The sequence below is a fragment of the Palaemon carinicauda genome, chromosome 1 (assembly GCF_036898095.1).
Source record: "Palaemon carinicauda isolate YSFRI2023 chromosome 1, ASM3689809v2, whole genome shotgun sequence".
NCBI classification, from domain to species: Eukaryota; Metazoa; Arthropoda; class Malacostraca; order Decapoda; family Palaemonidae; genus Palaemon; species Palaemon carinicauda.
The window spans coordinates 294,233,244-294,257,650 of record NC_090725.1 but is presented as its reverse complement, the minus strand read 5'-3'; the positions used below and the strand labels follow the sequence as shown (position 1 = coordinate 294,257,650).

At 41.6% G+C, this 24,407-nt stretch overlaps 1 long non-coding RNA gene across 1 annotated transcript in view; it reads right to left on the bottom strand.

The window, feature by feature from the left end:
- Window positions 1–6,333: 6,333 nt before the first annotated feature.
- LOC137645270 (uncharacterized) overlaps window positions 6,334–24,407 on the bottom strand; it is an 86,678-nt gene continuing 68,604 nt past the window's right edge. The window contains exon 3 of the long non-coding RNA XR_011045297.1: window positions 6,334–7,014. This is a non-coding gene — a long non-coding RNA (uncharacterized lncRNA). The remainder of the gene's footprint in view (window positions 7,015–24,407) is intronic.

Genomic DNA, 24,407 nt, shown 5'->3' with positions numbered 1-24,407 from the left:
AATCATATACATTAAATGGGACGAGACAGGGAGGCATCTTGGCATTTGTGAGTCTTGTCTGCTTTTGACCGAGCTTCAGGTGTCTGTAGTAATGGATCGTTCTGAAATTGCACAAAGGCTTGGAAATGACACTAACCTCTTTTAAATTTGTGCCTGGTTTTCCATTCTAAAAATATTCACGATTTTTCTTGTCTGAATGTATAATTTCATGTTTCATTAAAGAATTAACGTAACTATACTGTAATCTGCCTTTTAGTAATGTAAATAATGTCAATTCTTTTACCATTTAACTTCAGGAGAGCTCCAAAATATTCCTTAAGTCTTTAAATTACAATCCTGATATCATTGTTTGTAAAATTATCAATAAAAAAAGAAAAAAAAAGAGGAAAAGGAAAGCATTCAAGGACCTAGTAACATTGCTTCCTCAGAAGAAAACACTGCATTAAGTTTCTGGTTACTAGGTGGGACAGGGGATGGCCTTGGTGGGCTTTCCTTTTCCTCTTTTATTTATTAATAATTTCACATTTAGAGAAATCACTACTTACTTACACAATCATGAAATGTGTAACCTCAAATGCCGAGCTTCAAACGCAGCAAGTGTGTTGTTAAAACAAAGAAAACAAACACTCAGGAAACAAAGAAAACGGAACATTGTCATATCGTGCACCATATTCGATGAAGGGTGGACTCGCCTAGAGTCTTTCTTGGTCGAATCATGAGCTTCATGTATGACAAACGTTAAGTTGTCTTTGAATCTAAGGCGTTTAAAGCTTTCAGAGAATGGGGTTTCATGAATTTGATATATGTCATTGACTTCATAGTGTTTGTATTTGAATTATATAACTAAACTGATATTAAAACCTGTCTCATGTTTGACATTCTATCTTCTACAATAAAAGACTTTAACGAATTTCCATGTTTGACATTCTATCTTCTACAATAAAAGACTTTAACGAATTTCCAAGTTTTTCTTCAGCCATATTGTGTTAATGGGAAGCTTTAATTATATAATTAGAATATATCTAAGTATAAAAGTATAACTAAGAGCTTAAAGTTTGAATTAAATTCAGAGGCTTTTGATGCATATTAACCAATGGTATTAATAAGGCCGTTATTTATGACTTTAGTCAGGAAAAAAAAATTACAAACTGCTGAATTAAGAGGTGGACTTGGGCCATCTTGACTTTCTTCTTTATTTTCATAGAACACTTGTACCACTGCTCTCTTCCCTCCAGTGAGGGAGTGAACGAACTCTGTATGGGGGGTTTCAATAACATGTACTAAGAACAAGTGGCTAGTTAGTCTTTTCATGAGCCTTTTGGCCCTTTTATTGTGGGGGAATATGGCATTTTCTGGTGCTAGAAGGGTAGGGGGGCGTTTAGGGAGAATACTCTGTCATACGAGGTTTAATATAGGAAGTCGGGGAGAATACTCCATCAAGTCTTAAATTTTCTTTTTTTTTTTAAATTAGTTTTCTTTTTGTATACTAGGGTGACTAAATTAAAAAGTATAATACTGTATAGGCATTTTATTTTGTTTTTCTTAAAACGTTACAATATTTGAGTATGGCAAATATATTTGCTGTGTTGAACAGCTTATGCCAAAAATAAAATATTTCATGCTAAAATTATTTTAAACATCTTTTTGTAAATAATAGATGCTACTTGATAAGGTTTATTGCATAAAAATAATTAGAATGTAGGAAAATGCTTGTAAACAAGGGTCCTGAATGATAATTTATGGGAAAAAAAAGTGACATACCAGTGTTAACGGTAAAACTACAGTTGTTGAATAAGTCAAGGTAGATGGTCCAACATTTTGACATCAGTAATATGAGCATTGCTGACTATTCGTCCAAATACTGGTTCATCATCTTTACTGATTCAATGTATGTAGTTTTACCATTAACACTGGTATGTCACTTTTTGTCATAAATTAACATTCAGGACCCTTGTTCTTGCATCCGCAAGTATTTTCGTCCACACTAATTTTTCTTATGCAAGAAACCTTATCAAGCAGCACCTATTTAAAAAAAAAATTATACAATTAACATAACCAATATGCATTTGAATTATACAAGCATCTCATGTGTCTTGAATTGTAATGGCTAATTTGCATTTAATAAAATCGTAAATGACAAAACAGTATTTTATTGTATATAAAAAGCAACTGGTTTTAAGCATTGGATATCTGCTTAATAGAGTAACTAACTTTACTTCACATCCTATTTGTATCAAATTATATTCTAAATTTGCAAAGCAATTCTACCTATAAAACCACCTTTGATAGGTTTAAAAGATGCAATCTGCCTTTCTATTACAACTGAAATTTTCAATCAAATTATCCCTTTAAATCTGTAAAAATTTTAAAATTACTAACATTTAAAATATCCCTTCAAAATTCTACGTAAAAAGTTATCTCGGGCATTTAAAAAAAAAATTAAAATCACATTTTTTTTTAACTTCCCTATAAGTAATTATTCCTCCCATTATCCTAAATAGTTGAACACGGCCCCATTATTTTTTTTTCCTCCAAATTAGTACCTTAGATGCAATTTCTAAATCCCTTTAAGTTTGACCTACGTATCAAGAACCAGGTGTGTCTGAGCATTCTCTTTACAAAATATCAATCTTAACCTTTTCATTAGGTATACCTACTCCTCGAGGTAAAATCTTGACCTTTTCATTAGGTATACCTACTCTTTAATACCTAGAGGTAAAATCTTGACCTTTTCATTAGGTATACCTACTCCTTAATACCTAGAGGTAAAATCTTGACCTTTTCATTAGGTATACCTACTCTTTAATACCTAGAGGTAAAATCTTGACCTTTTCATTAGGTATACCTACTCCTTAATACCTAGAGGTAAAATCTTGACCTTTTCATTAGGTATACCTACTCTAGGTAAAATCTTGACCTTTTCATTAGGTATACCTACTCTTTAATACCTAGAGGTAAAATCTTGACCTTTTCATTAGGTATATCTACTCCTTAATAACTCTGAGGAAGAATCTTGCAAGTTTTACATAAAAACCACTAGTGCTTAGAACATCTACTTTAAGAAATATTCCCCAAATGTTGATTTTAAATTACTTCACAAGTGATTTCCTTCTCTTAAATCTATCATAATTCAAATTGAATTCCTAATCCAAAACCATTTAATATAAATCTAATTTGTAAAATACCCCAAAACTACAACCATAATTAACTATATAGGATTTATTCTACACTAGAGTACGAGGCAGTTAAGTGCAATTTTTGTATAATATGCAAAGCTTAAAACCAGTAGACAAGATATATTCTTTTAATAGCAATTTTGTCATTCCCTTATTATAAAAAAATTCCATTCACTATATTTAAGGAAAATAGATAGAACCTTCTACTGCAAACAATCATTTGGAATAAGGGAGGCACCAGAATAATGAAAAGATATTAAAAATATATTAATGTAATGAAAAACTTGATATAAAGTAAAGTTATGAGATTAAACTTTCAAAAACCTTGAAAAAAAAAAGTTTCAAAACAATCTAACCTTATTTAGAAACAGGTACATTATTTATTGTGGATATAACCTTAATTCCAAAATATATATGAGAGAGAGAGAGAGAGAGAGAGAGAGAGGGAGAGGGGGGGGGGAAGGGGAGGGGGTTTAACCTTCTAATGCTTAGCAATACTACAAGACCATTCAAATGATTCTATTCACGACTTTCGTTGCTTCAAGTTACACACAATGAAATAGTTAACCTATCTAATAGATAAAAAACGAAATTTTAACGAGGCATACTTGGCTCTCCCTTTTGTTAACAAATATGTGAAAAATAACTCTAGTACTAATTCTTTATAAGAAATTTTCAGTTAAGCTGAATGTAGCCATTGCAAGAGGGGAAGGAAATATGACTTATTTTGAAACATACAAGCCAAAATCATGTATTCGAATTTTTACTTCTTTAGTATATTCATGATATCAGTACTTATAAGAGAGAGAGAGAGAGAGAGAGAGAGAGAGAGAGAGAGAGAGAGAGAGAGAGAGAGAGAGAGAGAGAGAGAGAGAGAGAGAGAGAGAGAGAGAGGGGGGGGGGGACTGGAAATTTTGAAATTAGAGATTGGACTGGGTAACAGTGGAAAATATCTGGTTGGATATGAAAGAAATGTGTGTAATGGAAATGGAGGAGTTAGTGGCCAGAACCAGCGGATATGGTGTGTCGAAAGAAGAAAAGTGGCTGTGGAACAGAGAGGTGCAAGAATCAGTTAAAAGAAAATCAAAGGCATTTAAAGACTGGAAAGTGTGAGAGATACAGGGAGCAGTGGAACGGTACAGACAAGAGGAAAAAACTCTAGGAGGAAAGTAGGTATAGCTGATGGAAGAGCGGTAGAGCAGTTAAATGAAAAACTAGGAACCAAGGAAGGATCTATGGTTATCTATAAGATTTCAAACTTTAGGAAAATGCAGATAGGATTTGGGGCGACTGATAGTCATCAGGGATGTAAATGGAAATATGTTGCATAGGGATGATGACAAAGATGGAGAGAATATTATGAGCAATTATTAGATACTGAAAATGAGAAAGAGGAGCTGGGAGACGCACAAAGGGTTGAGGGGTCAGTAAGGGAAATACAAAATATAAAAGGATGAATGGTAAAGCACCAGGCCCATCAGTTTCAAATTGAAAGGTCAAGATACTGGCTAAAGGGGGGGGGGGAAATGAATGATTGATTTATTGAGAGAAATATGGGGAGAGAAAATAATGCCTAAAGACAGGGAGAAGAGTCTAATGGTATCTATAAACATAAAGGGGACATCATGGAATAAGGTAACTACAGGGGAATCAAAGTGACAGAGCATGATCTCTAAGTTTTAGAGATGGTACTAGATGAGAGACAGAGACATTGTAAAGGTTGGTAAACATCAGTAAGGATTCATGAGGGGGGAAAGGGACTGTGTATGCCATCTTTATAGTAAGGCAGTTACAGGAAAAGAGACTAGAGGGAACCCAGAATCTATTCTGTGCTTTTGTAGATTTAGAGAAGGCGTATGACAGAATACCGAGAGAAGTGATGTTTTGGTGCTTGAGGAAGAGGAGAGTCCAGGAGAAGTTGGTTAGTATAGTAGAGATGATATGCAAAAGAACAAGGACAAAAGTAATAACAGCTGTTAGATTACATCAGGGGTCAACATTAAGCCCGTTTTTATTTGCGTTGGTTTTGAATGTGTTAAGTGAAGGGATCAGAAATGAAGAATTGTGGGAGTTGCTATATGCAGATAATTTGGTGAATACCACTGAAAATGAGGAAGAACTACAGAGAAAGGTGGCAAAGTGGTAAGAGACTTTGGAAAGGGGTGGCTTAAGGGTAAATGTGGACGAGACCGAAGATTTGGTGAGCAGTAAGGAAGGTAGGGACAGGATAGCCATACACGAAAGTAGAGGAGCATTTATAAAACAGGTGGAACAATTTAGATACTTGGGATCTACTATAAACCAGGAGAGAGAATGTGAGGCTGAGTTCAGAATATGATAAAAGCAGCATAGGGAAAGTGGAGGGAGGTAGAAGGAGTGGTATGTGATAAGAAAATGTCAACCAAAGTAAAAGTCAAGATCTTTACCACAGTAAGAAAAAGTGTTAATGTATGAATCATCAGGACAAAAAGAGGATGCAAAACTTGAAAGAACAGAGATGAGAATGCTAAGGTGGATTATGGGAATATCACTGTTTGAAAGATTAGAAAATAATGAAATAAGAACAATAGCAGGTGTAGTGAAGATTACAGAGGTGATAAGAATGTCAGAACAGATGGTGTGGCCACGTGTTAAGGATGGATGGTGGGGAGGGAATGAGGAAGCTTGGGAAGAACCTGTTTGGGAGATAAGATCAAGAGTGAAGAAGAGAATTAGATGGCAAAATATAGTGAAGGATGATATGGAGAGAAGAGGTTTGGTGGAATAGGATGCCTTTGATAGAAGGCATTGGAGAGGGCGCATCAGGCAACCGACCCCTTAATGTAGGGATAACGGTGGGGAAGACTTGTACACGTGTTGATTGCTAAAATATAATAAGCTGCCATTTTCTTCCCAACCCGCTTCAAGAAATGAAGTGACTTGAAAAGCACTGGCAAAATGTGGCTAATTAGAGAACCACACTTTTTTTTTATCCAATAGCTACTATCTTAAGCAAATGGGCTAATACCTTTTAAGAAAACACAGCCCTACTATAGATTCCATATTGTGTAAGAGAAAATGTAATGACAGTTGAAAATAGATGAGTCTCGAAAAGGACGAAATAGTAGACAAAAATGATATTCATAGCTAAATAATTAGTTGTAGGTTATATTCACATGTAATTAATGTACTTTGATATACAGATTGTAGAATGAATCTGAATAAGTTGATAAAAACGTGATTAATATAAATTTCCCTTCAGTCACACATTCAAATACCTTGTTTGCAGTATTTTACACAATTCCACAAATTATATGATCTAGAAGTTATGTTATTAGAGGTTCAGAGAAAACTGGTATTTAATTTAAGTTAATTAATGAAAATGGAAAACATGAGTGGAAAATTTCTGATAACATCTTTGTTGTAAAATATCATATCACTTATTTACTTTAACTAAACTCACTTTATTTTCATCTTCAATTGAACCTATGGGATATAAATGGAGTGACCATTGTTACACACAAACCCCAAAATCTCAATAACTTTAGTCAATTGAGTATTTGTGATATTTGAAGTACTGTAATGGTGTTTCTCCTAAGGGCATTTCAATACTCCAGAATAGTTGGATGATAGATTGGCCGTTTCAGTTGAGACAATGTGCCAGTAATCCTTTTGAAATCAGAAATTAATAAAATTAATCCATTGTTTCTTTGTCTTCCTTGGAAACCATTTAGATTTTTTTTTCTGTGGTAAATCCCGGATTATTTGTTGTTGTTCGTGTTGCTGTTCTTCATTTGCGTTTAATTTCTTGTTTTGAGCAGGAGGCTATAAAAATGCCCTCTCTTTTGATGATTCTAGTCTGAAAAAGTAAATAAAAACATTAATTTTACAGAAATATCAGTTTTATTCAAATATATTACTGTAGGCTTCAATATCGAGACTATATTTTTAGTAAAATAATCTACATAACTATAAAGAATACAAAACATTCTAATGTATTATAAATAAAATAGTGGAAATAATGAAAAACTAGACATGCCCATGACATTTATAACAGCAAATATTACAATTGAAAATATATCTGGAAAAGTTACCTCCTAAATCGTAAAAAGGAAATATTTCTCTACAATAGTTGAATGACCGGCCTCTAGTAATCCACTGATTAAGAGAACCCCCTTATCCCTCAATTTTCTTCAAGAGATATTCAAAGCACAATTTCCTAAATAAAACATCCTACCTTACATCACAGAGGATACCTGATCAAATCCACACAATACTTATAAAGTAAGTAATCATAAACAAAATGTATGTATAAATTCTATGGAATCTAAGGAAAAATAGTTTTTACTGACACGGTAACAGTTTCAGGTGCAAAATGTTACTTATACAGGAGTATAGTGCTTTGTAAATGAATAATTAGTGGTGTTTTCACTCTCCTGAAAACAGAAAAAACGACCTGCAACTTCCTAGAATTTATCAAGTAATTATATCATTCACGTAATTGAAACGTTAAATTTTTAATAATATATTAGACGGACTTTCCATAAATTAACTCCAGTTATCTTATATTAATTATTTCATCTAGGTGGATTTTCAGGTTAACCTTTAATCAATATTCTACTCATCTTCCTCTTCTTGCTTAACTAACCTTAGACTATGGAAATAATTATAATAAACCCACTGGGTATACTTCATTCATAGAGTAACCCATCCAACAATAATTACCTGACAACCTGGTCTTACTCAGTCACGTCTTTAACTTTAGTAAACACAGAAGAATAATGTGTGTGGTTTGCTAATGATTAACCAATGTTATCTTAAATCAATAGTAATCTATTCAACCTTATTGATTGTATAATCCTACCTTTATCCACCATTGGCAGTCCTATCCTGCCTTTGTCCCTGGACAGACCTATCATAGTCTAATCGAAATGACAATTATTGTTTTTACTATTATAGTTAGGGGCTAGTGCCCTTGTGCCAAGAGCCGCTGCTCGGCTTTTCGGGCAATCTGAACGAATGAACTATTATAGTCCATTTACTTCACCGAATCTTTGGCAGGAGTCCCTAGGATATAATTGCAAGTTCCGAGTATTTAGTGGTTTGTATGAATCTAAGGTTTGTGCATGTATTGTACCACTATATAAGGGTAAGGGAGATGTGCATGAGTGTTGTAATTCAAGAGGTATTAGTTTGTTGAGTGTAGTTGGAAAAGTGTATGGTAGAGTATTGATTAATAGGATTAAGGATAAAACAGAGAATGCAATCTTGGAAGTACAGGGTGGTTTTAGAAGAGGTAGGGGTTGTATGAATCAGATTTTTACAGTTAGGCAGATATGCGAGAAATATTTAGCAAAAGGTAAGGAGGTGTATGTTGCGTTTATGGATCTGGAGAAAGCATATGATAGAGTTGATAGGGAAGCAATGTGGAATGTGATGAGGTTATATGGAGTTGGTGGAAGGTTGTTGCAAGCAGTGAAAAGTTTCTACAAAGGTAGTAAAGCATGTGTTAGAATAGGAAATGAAGTGAGTGATTGGTTTCCGGTGAGAGTGGGGCTGAGACAGGGATGTGTGATGTCGCCGTGGTTGTTTAACTTGTATGTTGATGGAGTGGTGAGAGGGGTGAATGCTCGAGTGCTTGGACGAGGATTAAAACTGGTAGACGAGAATGACCATGAATGGGAGGTAAATCAGTTGTTGTTTGCAGATGATACTGTACTGGTTGCAGACACAGAAGAGAAGCTTGACCGACTAGTGACAGAATTTGGAAGGGTGTGTGAGAGAAGGAAGTTGAGAGTTAATGTGGGTAAGAGTAAGGTTATGAGATGTACGAGAAGGGAAGGTGGTGCAAGGTTGAATGTCATGTTGAATGGAGAGTTACTTGAGGAGGTGGATCAGTTTAAGTACTTGGGGTCTATTGTTGCAGCAAATGGTGGAGTGGAAGCAGATGTACGTCAGAGAGTGAATGAAGGTTGCAAAGTGTTGGGGGCAGTTAAGGGAGTAGTAAAAAAATAGAGGGTTGGGCATGAATGTAAAGAGAGTTCTATATGAGAAAGTGATTGTACCAACTGTGATGTATGGATCGGAGTTGTGGGGAATGAAAGTGATGGAGAGACAGAAATTGAATGTGTTTGAGATGAAGTGTCTAAGGAGTATGGCTGGTGTATCTCGAGTAGATAGGGTTAGGAACGAAGTGGTGAGGGAGAGAACGGGTGTAAGAAATGAGTTAGCGGCTAGAGTGGATATGAATGTGTTGAGGTGGTTTGGCCATGTTGAGAGAATGGAAAATGGTTGTCTGCTAAAGAAGGTGATGAATGCAAGAGTTGATGGGAGAAGTACAAGAGGAAGGCCAAGGTTTGGGTGGATGGATGGTGTGAAGAAAGCTCTGGGTGATAGGAGGATAGATGTGAGAGAGGCAAGAGAGCGTGCTAGAAATAGGAATGAATGGCGAGCGATTGTGACGCAGTTCCAGTAGGCCCTGCTGCTTCCTCCGGTGCCTTAGATGACCGCGGAGGTAGCAGCAGTAGGGGAGTCAGCATTATGAAGCTTCATCTGTGGTGGAAATGTGGGAGGTTGGGCTGTGGCACCCTAGCAGTACCAGCTGAACTTGGTTGAGTCCCTGATTAGGCTGAAGGAACATAGAGAGTAGAGGTCCCCTTTTTGTTTTGTTTCATTGTTGGTGTCGGCTACCCCCCAAAATTGGGGGAAGTGCCTTGGTATATGGATGGATGGGATGAATCTAAGTTTCAGGTCTTATACTGTATTACTGTATCTAATAATTTATTAAAAAAAGCAATAGCTTAGGTTATGCCATCTATCCTACAACCCTAAGAATTAATAAAAATAGCATCATAAGATCATGATTTAGTCTTTTACTGTATTAATCTTACCGAGCTGGAAGCGCAACTTTTACAGATTTCTGTATTGATATTCATCACCTCTTCCTACGTCTACTGACGCAAAGGATTGTGAAATGAGTTTATATAAACCCATTAGTAATATATAGCATTCGATAAATATGTGATGTCACCTGGATATGCAACTTAACTAAATAAATATAAAATTACCTAGAGCAGCTAAGTAAACAGCGGTTAACAGTTATATCAAAATCAAGCCCTAATTTTTAAAGAAAAGAGATAAAATATCAAGTGAAAATGCATTGTCTAAAATTTTAAAAACTTTATGCAACGAAATGATAATTTTGGAAGTTTGTATTTTTCTTAACTACAAGCCTGAGTATTTTTTACATAGAAGAGTGATCAGTGCAATATGGCGTTCAGACTATAAAAATTTTGAGCTAGAAGCGGAGGTGTGAGGAGAGGTGGGGGAGTGGCGGAGGGGGAATGGAGGGGTGAGTAGAAGGGTTAGCGGGAGAGCAACCTTTTACTGCCCACACACTCAACCACTTTTGATTGCATGCAAGACTTACTTGGGGGGGGGGGATGGCGGGACAATTATGGGTAAGAGCTCAGGTTTGTATAGTTATGAAAAATACAAATGACTTCCAAATTTGTCATTTGTTCAAACACAAATACAAACACTTGTTCTTTAAATAGGAGCCTCGCCCATAGGTGGGTAGAAGGGTAAAATCTTGCCCTGGGAATGTCACATCCGAGTTTAAGGAAGCCTAGGATGGTGATCCTGACACCACATGAACCAGTTGGTCTTAATACCAGAGAATGTAGTAATGGTCAGTGAGTGAGAGAAGGCCCACTCTGCGACTATATCTAGGTTTCTGTATAATCTCAGGTCTGACCTTATTTGCCCAACTCCGCCTCACCAGGAGATTCGGGACGTGACGGAATACGCATGAGAGAACCAAGAAATATTCAGTTAACTTGCAAAATGGGGCTTACCTACAGTCGATGGAAGCCAGTTTGCAGAGCCTCGGATGTCGTACCCCAAGAGAAGGGAAGATAAAGAAAATATACCAGTCATTTCTTTATTCACCGCAGACTAAAACCGAAACATCTACCATTGACCGACTGCTGAATGTCCTATAAGGAGCTAAGAAAAGCAACCACCGCAAGGCCTAGAGAGAGATTCTACAGGTCCGAGTGTCATGTCGTGCAGGTAAGGGATGGAGAAGGTCATCTGACACTTCTATTCCTTTTGAATGCCAGAGATGTGCTTATGCCCCTGACGTCATGAGCTCTACGTTGTCGCTCTTGATGAATGGAGGAAGGAGTGAGAGCACAGCCAATGACGTGCCTGAAACAAGATGGAATTTTGTTTCTTGAAAGCTTCCTTTTGACCCTACCTGTGCTGAAAAGCAGCCGATTGTTGTGTGAGAGAGCTCGTGTTGCATGCTTCAGGCAGCACCCACACAAAACTTAGTAACAGTTGATCCATGTCATAGGTTACTTCCTGTAGACTCATAATCTGGAAGGGTTCAAAACTATGGACCATTGTAACTGGATTTTGAGTGTTAGCAGTAAAATCTGATCCGAGACTGATAGTAACCTGTCCCCATCCTTTTGAATGGGCACTGGCCCTGTTTGCTGAAGTTAGGGGCGAGAAGGAAGACTGTGAGGGTCAAGTCACAATCTCATGCTCAACTCAACCTCGAAAGGAGTTCCTTTCAGGGAATGGAGGACTTTGGCCATGTTCCAAGGAAGTGGTTTAGCTTCCAACTGAGGCCAAGTTCATTCAAAGATCCCTATGACTTGATAATTCACCAAACCCTCTGCACACTTGGAGACATATTGTGCGTGACTGAGTGCATCAAATATAGAAGGATTACAGTCTCCCTTTCTGGTAAGAGAACTTGTTCCTATTGCTACCATTATCTTTCTGTACTCGTATGGTGTTTGACAATCAGGGAAGTCTGACTCTGAGGTGGAATATAATCCGGCCGCTTGAGTTCAGATTCAAGGACACTGTCTTAAGATGCTGAGATTTATTTCCCTTCCAAAGGATTAACTCCAAAGGTGTAGCACAGTGTCGTCATTGGGAAAAAGTGTCCAAGAGTTAAAGTAAATTTCAAAGCCAAGATTGAAGAGCCGCTGACAGTACGTTTGTGTTAATCGGCGGCAAGTATCAGTGACTGTTCAATGTACCAGCAGAAGGAGCAGGGTTTCTCCTCCGCCAATCACTAACTACCGGCTATTGCTGCCACCTTATTATAAGTTTTTAGCTATTGAGTTGTAGCTATGCTTGAATCAATTCCTATAATAAAGGACAAAGTTTGTATTCAGGTAGAACACAAAGTGTATTACATAATCTAAAATTGACAGACAAACATAAAACAACAAAACCAGAAGGAAAAGTAAATAGCTCGTGTGTTGTGGGAAACCTGGGCTTTGGGTGGAGAAAAGTATTTTCATTATAAAATAAATTTTTGAACATACTTACCCGGTGGATATATATATAGCTTACGTCCCTGACTTCACAGCAGAAAATTCAAAACTCTGCGGCAATCGTAGATTGGGTAGCTAGGTGTACTACTAGCGCCACCACTCGCCAGGTACCTGGAACCATTCCAGGAATCCTCAGATCTTCCATGCCCATAGGTTTCTAGAGGGGAGGAAGGGAGGGAGTATAATTATATATATCCACCGGGTATGTTCAAAAATTTATTTTATAATGAAAATATAACTTTTAAACATCTGACTTAGCCGGTGGATATATATATATAGCTGATTGACACCCTTGGTGGAGGGTTAGAGACCAGCTAAAACATAATTGGAATATTACTCAAGAGTTTTATAAAAACAAACTTAAGGGTTCATACCTGATAAGGAAGCTGACTTTTATGATTCTCTGCCTCATTAGTTAGCTGTCCTTATTGGATCCAGCGATCCACTCAGGGGGCTGAAAGACCTCTAGGAGCTGTCAAAACAGTGTAAATACCTCACTATGACAGGACCTCAACCAATACCCTTGTTCTGGGCGCTCTCAAGAAAAAAGTTTGACCACCTGCTAAAATCAATGATTGCGGAAGACTGTCGACCAGTCTCCACAAACAACCAAAAATACAATAGTTTCAAGAGAAGAAAAGAGGTATTAGGATTGGGGGAATGTAGTGGTAGAACTTTCACTCACTACTGTACTCGCTGCTACGAATGGTCCCAAAGTGTAACAGTCCTCGTAAAGAGTCTGGACATGTTTTAAATAATGTGAAGCGAACACAGACTTACTCCTCCAAAAGGTTGTGTCCTTAATGCTTTGTAAGGATCGATTTTGCTTGAAAGCAACCAAAGTTGTCACAGCTCTGACTTCGTGTGTCTTCACTTTCAACAGTTTAAAATCTGTCACACCACAGTTAGTGTGAGCCTCTCTAATCAAGAGCCTGATAAAACAAGATAAGGCATTCTTTGACATCGGTAAGGAGGGCTTCTTGACCGAACACCATAGAGCTTCAGATTTGCCTCGTAATTTTTGAGTTTTGTCTAGATAAAACTTAAGTGCTCTAACAGGGCACAGGACCTTTTCCATTTCTTCACCAACCACATCTGAAAGGTTTGGAATCTCGAAAGACTTCCATGGATGGGAAGGACGCTCATTCTTGGCCAGGAAACCAAGCTATAAGGAGCATATAGCCTTACTATTACTGAAGCCAATATTTTTGCTAAAGGCATGCATTTCACTGACACTCTTAGCTGTTGTCAGACGTACTAAGAAGAGCGTCTTTAAGGTGAGAACTTTAAAAGAGGCTAAGTGTAAGGGCTCAAACCTATCACTCATAAGGAACTTCAGGACAACATCCAGATTCCAAGCTGGTGATTCTAGTTGATACTCCTTAGAAGTTTCGAAGGACTTGAGAAGATCTTGAAGGTCTTTGTTGTTAGAGAGGTCTAAGTTTCTGTGCCTGAAAACGGCCGATAACATGCTCCTATAACCTTTAATGGTAGAGGAGGAAAACTTGCGTTTTCTCCTAAGGTGTAAAAGGAAGTCAGCGATTTGGGTCAGAGAGGTACTGGAAGAGGAAATCGAGTTGATTTTGCATCAATCTCGAAAAACCTCCCATTTGGACTGGTAGACCCTGATGGTAGAGGTCCTCCTTGCTCTACCTCCTTCGAAAAGCCTCTAGCTCTAGTGAGTTTCTCGATAGTCTGAAGGCAGTTAGATGTAGAGCTTGGAGGTTTTGATGGAACCTTTTCAAGTGCGGTTGTCTGAGAAGATCCATCCGCATGGGTAGACTTCTTGGTACGTCCACCATCCATTGAAGTACCTCGGTGAACCATTCTCTTGATGGCCATAGAGGAGCAATTAACGCCAATCTGGTTCCCTCGTGAGAGACAAACTTCTGTTAGACTTTGTACAGGACTTTGAAGGGGGGGGGGGGACGCGTACAAATCCTGGTGAGACCAATCCAGCAGGAAAGTGGCCCAAACTTCTGTTAGACTTTGTACAGGACTTTGAAGGGGGGGGAAGCGTACAAAACCTGGTGAGACCAGTCCAGCAGGAAAGTGTCGATGTGGACTGCTTCTAGATCTGGTACTGGAGAGCAGTACATTTGAAGCCTCTTCGTTCTCGAGGTTGCAAACAGGTCTATGGACGGACGACCCCAAATCCGCCAAAGTTTCTTGCAAACCTCCTGATGCAGTGTCCATTCCGTAGGAATGACTTGGTTCCTTCTGCTGAGGCTGTCTGCCATCACGTTCTTCTCTCCTTGGATGAACCTTATAAGTAAGGTGATGTTCCTTTCCTTCGCCCAAACTAGAAGTTCCCTTGCAGTCTCGTACAGGAACTTCAAGTGGGTCCCGCCTTGTTTGGAAATGTAGGCCAACACTGTAGTGTTGTCTGCATTTACTTGTACTACCTTGTTGAGAATCAAGCTTTTGAAACCTTGAAGAGCCAATAGGACTGCTAAAAGCTCCTACTGGTTGATGTGGAGGCTCTCTTGATCTTTTGTCCACAGACCCGAGCATTCCAGTTTGCCCAGTGTTGCTCCCCACCCTGAGTTCGAAGCGCCAGAACACAACACAAGGTCTGGGCTCCTTTGCTCTAGCGAGAGGCCCTCCTGAAGTTTGGTTGTGTCGTTCCACCACTGAAGGCAACTCTTGACAAACTCTTGAAGTGGAATATTTTCCGTCTCTAAGCCCTTCTTGTCCCAATAGTGGTTGAGGTGAAACTGAAGAGGGCAGAGATTTAGTCTTCCCAGGGAGACTAACTGTTCCAGGGAGGAGAGAGTTCCCAGCAGACTCATCCATTGTCTCACAGAACAATCTCTTTTCTCTAGAAAAAGAAGAATCTTTAGGAGGGCTTGTTCTATCCTCTTGGGTGATGGAAAAGCCCGAAAAACTAGACTCTGAATCTCCATCCCCAAATAAAGAATCTTTTGAGATGGTATCAGTTGGGACTTCTCTGTGTTGACCGGAAGACCCAGTTCCTTTGCTAATGTCAATGTCGTTCTGAGATCCTCCAGACAGTGATTGAAGGAAGACGCCCTGAGTAACCAGTCGTCGAGATACAGGGAGGCTCTGATCCTTGTCGAATGCAGGAAGCTTGCCACATTTAGCATGAGCTTTGTAAAAATAAGAGGAGCAGTGCTGAGGCCGAAACACAAACCCCGAAACTGGAAGACTTCCTTCCCGTAAACGAACCTCGGGTAACGTTTGAAGCTCGGATGTATAGGGATATGAAAATAGGCGTCCTGGAGGTCTAAAGAGACCATCCAGTCGCCTTTCCTTACTGCTGCCAGCACAGTTTTGGAAGTCTCCATCGAAAACTACATTTTCTGAATGAAAGCGTTGAGAGCGATTACATCTAGGACTGGTCTCCATTCCCCCCGAGTTCTTCGGAACCAGGAAGAGGCGGTTGTAAAACCCAGGAGACTGCAAATCCTGTACCCTCTCTACAGCCCTTTTTTCCAACAAGAGGGACACTTGTAGAAGCAATGCCTGGCTCTTTGAGTCCTCTCGGTATCTGGGAGAGATATCTATTAGATCTTGAACTAAAGGGGGTTTCTTGATGAAAGGAATCTTGTATCCCTCCTTCAGCAAAATAACGGACCACTGGTCCGCTCCCCTTCTCTCCCAAGCCTGCCAGAAGTTCTTCAGTCTTGCTCCTACTGCTGTCTGAAGTCGAAAGCAGTCAGACTGCTTCGACCTGATCTTGGTCCCCTCCTCTTTCCTCTTCTCCCATCAGGTCTGGAGTTACCCCTACTGATGGGTCTACTTCGAAAGGGAGGAATGAATCTAGACAAAGGAGTATCTACCTTTGGTTTGTTGCTAGAAAAGGAAGTTGGAAGTACTTTCCGAGCTGTCTTGGCAACCAAGTCATGGGTGTCTTTCTGGGCTAAGGAAGCAGCAACCTCTTTTACAAAATCTTGTGGGAACATAGAATGAGAGAGCGGCGCAAACAGTAATTCAGACCTCTGACAAGGAGTGATCCCCAGGGAAAGGAAAGAACACATTTGAGCTCTTTTCTTGAGAACTCCAGCCGTAAAAAGGGCTGCTAACTCGTTGGAGCTGTCCCTCACAGCTTTGTTCATGCAAGACATAATCTAAACAACACTCTCATTATTCTTGAAGGAAGAAACTTTCTTGCACAAGGCTCCCAGAGTCCAGTCGAGAAAGTTGAAAACCTCAAAAGGCTCTGAAGACGCCCTTGAGAAGATGGTCGAGTTCCGAAGTCGTCCAGAAAATCTTAGTACGTCTCATGGCTAATCGACGAGAAGAGTCTACTAGGCTTGCTGTGCAGTCTTAGGCTCTTCTTCCTCCGATAAGTCTTCTAAAGGTTCAGCTGCAGAAAGGGGAAAATCAACCTCTTCTTCCGACAAGACTTCAGCTGGAATAAGGACGTCTTTGCACGCCTGTGTGCGAACTAGACTTTGGGCGCCATGTGCGCCAGCTTGACATCCAGCATCAACTTGTCGATTGTTATCATGATCAACTTGAACTTCGACGTCATGTCTAGCTTGACATGATTGACGATCGACATCACGTTTAACTTGACGTTCGGTGTCACGTTTGACTGCATGGAAAACGACATTTTCAGGCAAAACGTCAGCTTGACATTCAGCTTCACGCCTTGAAGCTTGACGTATAATTTCAAGCTTAACCGAGTTACGACAATCAGCTTGTAAAGTTTCACGACGCTCAGGAACTCGTTGATAAGACTGCATGATAGACGAAAGTTTAAGCTGCATGTCTTGTAACAGACTTAATTTAGGGTCAACTTGAGGTGAAGTTATGACCGAAACGTCAGCAATAAATTCGCCTTCTTGCTCACCCACGTCACGTCTGGAACGTCCAGACGACACAACAGATCCTGGAACTTGCATCGCAATCGCTGGAAGCTTGTCCGAAACAGATGTTCTAAGAGGACATTTGGCAGGAGAGCCTTCTTCAGAGAAGACAAACGTTCTGGACTGCTCCAATGGCGATAAATGACTTAGATCAATTGACGTCATTTTCCTCTTGAGAGGTCTTGAAACTTGACGCCAGTCGCGTTCATTTTCTTTGTTAGCCAAAGCGTCATCCGAAGATGAAGTAAACTTAGCCTCACCTTTCCCATGGTGAGGGCGAGTGTTACGTGAAACTACACCAGAAACACTCGAGGGGACGTCTGCTCGTACGGTTACGCCTCTCGTTCCCTTTCGCCACTCGACATTCCTTCTCCCAGGGGTTGGGGAGCTTGAAAGCGGTCTTAGGCTAGGTGAACGATAGGCACGAGCAGACGCACCTCCACAGCACTGAACACATTCCCCGCACTTTTGGCACTAACACTGGTACTCTTAAGCATATTAACGTCGGACATAAGGGCTTGAATAGCACTCATCATATCCTTAAGTGAGGGTTCAGCGGTAACAGTAGAAGGTTCATGAACTAACACTACAGGGGAAGGAATAGGTTCAGGGACACGGGGAGAGGAAAATTCTCTAGATCGAGAAGAACTTCTAACCTTTTCTCTCTCTAACTTACGAGTGTACCGATCAAAATCGAGCCACTCACTTTCAGATAACAACAAACATTCATCACATCGATCCACTAATGAACAAGTTTTACCTCTACATTTAGTGCAAATAGAGTGAGGATCGATAGAGGCCTTAGGAAGGCGGGTTTTACAGCCTTTCACACACTTTCTATAAACTGGGGAAGGGTCAGCTATTTTGGAAAATTCCAGAGAGATATCAATCAAGCAAAGGTCAAAAATAAATCAAATCAAAAGATATTCAAGAAAATCCGTAAGTAAATCCAATCAAGCGAAAGCCAATTAACCAAAAAACAAGTACTTCGCCAAAGATACTGCAAAAATCGAAGGTTAAGACGAGCGAATGTTCCAATGATGTCGCCAGCAATGGCGGCAGGGAAGATCTGAGGACTCCTGGAATGGTTCCAAGGTACCTGGCGAGTGGTGGCGCTAATAGTACACCTAGCTATCCAATCTACGATTGCCGCGAGTTTTGAATTTTCTGCCGTGACGTTAGGGACGTAAGCTATATATACTGTATATCCACCGGCTAAGTCAGATGTTTAAAACTCTCCGTCATAAAAAAAATGACTAGGGTCACGAGAACCTGAAAGTTCAGTGTGAACTGTGTTACGCGAACCCGAAGGATCAACGCAACGAGAAGCCGAAGTTTCTCTGCCACGAAACACCGAAGTGTTAGCGTGACTAAAGTTACGAGAGCCCAAGGGTTCAGCGTAACTCAGGTTACGAGACCCCGAAAGGTCAACGTAACGAGGAACCGAGGTTCCTCTGTCAAGAGACCCCAAAGGATCCGCGTGACTGACGGTACGAGAACCGGGAGGTTCAACGTTACCATCGTTACGAGAGCACGGGGGTTCATCGTAACAGAAACCCAAAGGTTTCAAGTCGCGAGCGCCCGAAAGTTCAGCACGACGGAGACCCGAAGGACTCCTGCTGTCATGAGAACCTGCAGGATCAACATGACGAGAGCCTGAAGGCTCCCGATCACGCCAGCCCAAAGGGTGATCGTCACGAGACCCCGAAGGGTCAACGTGAGGAGAACCAGCAGGTTCAAAAAGACGTCTCCTCACAGCCCAAGGAGGAGAACGTCCGGGGTGGAGAGGGGTTATCCACCCCTCCACTCTACGAACCTCTGGAAAGGGACGTTCAACAGACTCCGCCCGAGGGGGAGACTGATTAAGGTCTACAGATAATTCCTCCGCAGGGGAGGAGAGTTCACCCGAAGGAGAACTACGCTTATAACAAGGTTCTCTTTCCGGCCCTGGAGGAGAACCTAAAGAGTAAGGAGATTGCCGATGTACAGAGGCAATCCTCTCTCGCGAACGAGATATGTTCCCCCGAAGGGAAAGCTTGCCTTGGAGAGAGCCCTGCAACCGCCCCTGGTGGGTAAGCTAACTCCTCGGCGTTAGAACCAGACTCTCGGCCTGACCGACGGGCAACAACGCCTGCGCCCAGAAGAGGAGGATCAACCTCCGCAGAGGAAGGAGATGACCGCCTTCTCTCTGCTCCCCTTCGGAGGAGTTTGAGGAGAACTTCGTTCGTAGGGGGACCATCGACACCCAGCGATGGCCACAAAGACACAAGGTCTGGAAAGGAACAGGCGTTCGCTGGGGGAATAGAAAGAGTGGACTCACTAGGGGAGCCGCCACCCTCGCCTATCCCACAGGGTTGACCTGGAGTCACAAGCCCTGCGCTACTGCTCAACCATGGCCCGGAAAGGCCATGTCGAGGAGATTTGGGCGTAGAGGAAGCAGAAGCCCGTGATTTCTTCAATTTCAAGGAAGACCCCAGAAGCGAAGATTCACGTTTAGACGACTTCTTACGCGCAAACAGTTCCCTGGCAAGCCGGGCATAAAGGGTGTGGGTCCGTCTCCACGGACGACATGAAGGTATCGCAGTGACAGCCTTCAATCCCTGGACATGTCCGCATAGCGGAACAAAAACCAAACACACAAAAGAAAAAGGAAAAAGTAATAAAGTCAAGGCAGTTTGTTTAACGGGAGAGAGAGACGGCACGTCCGCACTCTACCGAGCCAAAAGCAAAAGTGGTTACTCAACCGACAGGTGTGAGTGAGCGGGGTAGCCAGCCTACCCCAACCCCCTCCCGCTAACTAGTGGATGGGGTAAATAACTCAATAAAATTGTCTTGGCTGGTTTTCAGTGTTGCCGAAAGTAATACCCCCCTTAAAATAGCGAAGGTTTGTATCTGTATCGGAACAAACATGGAATTATAAAATATCTAATCTTTGACCACAGATAATACATCAAATAAGGGATACTATGCAAGACTTTTTTTTTTAAATAGAAAATGCCTAAAAATGACAAATTCGTAGATAATTTGCATTTTTCCTAACTATACAAACCTTAGCTATTTATTAGGGGTTATACTTTCGGCGGAGCTGAAATGACGAGCCATTAAAATTTAGCGAGGGTTAACTACCCACACCTCTAGTTAGCGGGGGTGGGGGGGGGGTAGCTTGCTACCACTCCCGTTCACACACCTGTGATTTAGTCACTTTGCTTGGAGGTAGGACTTCAAGGATGTTTCTATAATTAGGAAAAATATATAATTATCTACGAATTTGTCATTTGTTCCGTAATTGGAATACAAACCACGCTATTTATTAGGGGTGACTCACCCATTAGGAAGGGTGGACGTCCCTGCCAATCTGGCTTTTGGCTTTGCCCGGGGACTCCTTATCTGGGTATGTTAGTACTCAAAAATAAGGAGTCCCTGCCCTCGCTAAACCTTGCTACGCAAGGTCCGCGGCCTACGCAAGATGTGTGTTGAGACGTGTAGAAGTGCGACTGTCTAGGTAAAAGTTATTCCAAGTCTATGTAGGAAAAACCTGATGTAACCAAAACTTCCCAATACCATCCCGCCAGGGTATGGGGACACAACAGTATTAGGTTAATACTAGGTACACAAGGGAGCATGGTTTACCTGCAGTGGTTTGAGCTCAGCTTATGCAGAGAACCCAGGAGGCTGCTTTTCCCACGAGAGGGTAGGATGAAGAAAAGAATAGGAGCCAGTCAAATCTTTTCGTTCACGCAGACTAAAACCGGGTAACAGTGCCCTTAACCTTCTGCTACTTGTCCAATAAGGAGCTTGAGGTATACAACCAGCTGTTGTGCAGCCACCACCGGACCGATAGAGATCATATCGAGTTCCTGTGGGTCACGTCTTGCAGGAGAAAGGTTGTGAAAGTCACCTGGAGCATTCGTATCCTTTCTTGTAAAACCTGCGTCACAGAGTAATCTGCTAAGAAGGACCAGGGGCATAGTTATGCCCCTGACACTGAGTCGTCATGTCGAGATGATGTGTCGGCGATCCTCCTCTAGTATCTCCCAGTGCTGACAAGAGGAGGGACCCGGGCAGACTGTTGCCGTTTTCTTTAGGTAAAGTCTCATACCTTACCCTGGGTACAGAAACGGATGATCTGGATCGTCCGTTATCTAGTTGAGACTTGTGTAGGATCCGTCACCTCTGGAGACTGTGTCTGGTACATACTCAGGGACGAAACTGAACATTGTCTTTCGCCCTCCTCAATAATGGGCGATGTCGAAAGAGAGACCATGAAGTTCCTTGACTCGTATGGTTGCTGTCCGAGTGTGTAGGAACATTGTGTTCTTAAATCAGGAGAAAATTTGTTGCCTGATGAAGTGGAACACAAGGAGGTCCCTTTAGGGATCGGAGATTTGAACCACGTTCTGAGAGGAAGGTCTCAATTCCGACTGGGGAAAGGCAAGTTGTAAGACCGTATGAGTTAGGAAAAGTCTATCGATGAGAGGGTGTCCCTTTCTTTCAGTTTGAAGGTGAAGGATCAAGGTTGAGTGATCATCTTTACCTGTCGAAACTGAATAGGGGGTCTTTTCCTCTTGCATATACTCAAAGATTCCGCTGTTGCTGGAATCGAGGTATCGAGTGGAGAGACACTTTCACATGTCGCCAACCACACAAGACGTGATACTGCCTGGTAGACTGATGCTGAGGAATACCTCAGATATCTAGACAACCTTTTCGCAAAGAGGTATTGGGTAGTCTTCAGGTGTACAATCATAGCAAAGCTATAGCTTGTGGTAGGTGTCGAAGTGGGTTGTCTGTTATGTGGAGAGGGTTCTCTTAGAGGCTCTATCAGGAGCTGCAAAAGATTTGGATACCGTTCTGCATAATGCCATAGCGGAGCTAGGAGAGTCCTTGAGAGGTAGACCGATGATCTAGCCTTGTTGAGTGCCCTTCTCCAGATAAAACAGGGACGAGACGTAAACGTCATTGTTGTACCCACCGTTGTTGCCAGAGAGCCTTGGGGTCTAGGGCTGGTGAGCAACGGTAGCCTGAGATTCAGGAGCGCTGCAAACAGACCCCTTAGTTGGAGGACCTCGTAAAGTCAGGACTTTGTCGGCTCCATTCGGTATACCTTATCTGAGATGCTGTGCACAGATTGTCGGCGAGCACGTTCTTCCAGTCTGGAATGAGGTGGGCTGATAGTGGTACCGAACGGACTTTGGCCCATCTTAGTGTTTATACTATTAGATGGGAAGAGGCTACAAGCCAGTTACTACTTGCTTGTCGATGTGAGTCTCTATGTGGTGTGTGGTGTGTCGTCCATCACATCACTGAGTGGTCTGTTAGGAACCGATGAGGCTGCTGAAGGACCGGAAAGTTGGCCTTCATCTCGAGAGATTTAAGTGAAGGTACCTTCAGGCTCTGTCCAGAGGGCTGAGGTCGTGTGGTGCAGCACTATGGTCCCTCCTTTCTTCTTTTTGCGACTCAAGACTCCTGGAATGGAATTCGTTCTCGTTTCGAGAAGGTTTTTGTGGAGATTGGTGTTTAGAATCATTCCCATATACACCAGTCTCCTGGGAGGGAAGTAGGGAAGATTTCCGTAGGTTTACCCTGATCACTGGATCTTGGTAAAAAAGACTTCAGAAGTTCCAGTGTTAATGCAAGGTTGCCACTGAGTCTGCTAAGGTCAGTCAGTCTTCCCGAGAGAGCGGAGACAGAAGCCGATCCTGTGAGACCAGGATGGGTGTAGTGGAAAGACCGAAGCACAGTGCCTTGAACTGGTGTTTCTTGTTTGTCTAGACTGAATCTTCCAACCTTCCTAGATGGATGGTTTAGACCTGGGAGTAAGTGTCCTTTAGGTCCAGTGTGCAAATGAAGACCTGAGGTCTTAGCCCTTGATCGAACTCCAACATGGTGTGGACATCGACCCAAAGGGACAGCTCCTTGGTGATCCTTTTGCATGGAAGATTGTCGACCCTGGAGCCTTGACTCGTGTCGTAAAGGATCAGGCGCGATACCCAGTGTAAGAATTCTTCTCTGAGAGAGACTTTCTTTAAAAGGAAGGCCACGCTTAGCCTTACCACGCGCACTGATGGGATTGATGCTATTCCTTAGAATAGAATCAATCTGGCAAATGTTAATCAATGGTTAACCGTTGGGTATCGTGGTTACTGTGCAGTTGAGAGAGTGCTCGCAAGTAGTTCCCTGTTGGCAAGCCGTTGATGAGGGTTGTCGAACGTTTCCCGATCACTTTAGTGTGATGGCAAACGGCCAGTAGCGAGAAGTATGTTGTATAACTTCTGATCTAGGAACTACAGGAAGCGGTTGACTAATAAGTTCGAGTCACGAACTGCTGGCAAATAACCGATGACCAATGAAACGGTGGTCTGTGAGCCGATGGCGAGTTCGAGATCAGCCAGCTGATTATGGTCTGAAGATGGTCTGGTCAGAGATCAGCAAGCCGAGTTCAATGATCGAAGAAAGATGAGCTGCCCATCGGTGGTCTAGTGATCAGCAAGCTGATGACTGGTTATTGACTAGCAATCCGTGATTGGAAACGCTAGCAATTGGAGATTGTTAGTCATTGGAGGGACTAGAGGTCAAAGATCAGCATTGAGCTAGCAATTGGCGATCTGGTGATCGGCGACCTAGCGATCAGTAAACTGTGAACTAGCCATCAGCAAACAGTGATCTAGAGATCAGTCTGTTGATGCTTTCCTGTTTGCTGCCGGTGGTCTGTCAAGGAAAAAAGAAACTTCAGAAGAGACAGGGACCAAGGATTCCCCGTTTCGATTCCCTTGTAGGATGGAATCTTCGGGATCTTGAATCCTTCTGTGGAGCCTTATTCCTCTTTTCCCAGTGGCAATGTTTATGTGTTTGCGGGGAGGAATGGGGCAATGGTGACCTGTCCAAAAAGTTTTATTCCTTTTTACAGACAATTGCGCGAGTGTGTAGGTGAGTCTGGAGCGATGGCACACAGGATGATGCTGGTGCTTAATACTGCCTGGAGAGCATGCAAGCGCTGGTTCTTAGGCAAGAGCTGGTGCATTGGATCTGCGAGCCTTGACTCTTTGGCAAGAGCTGGC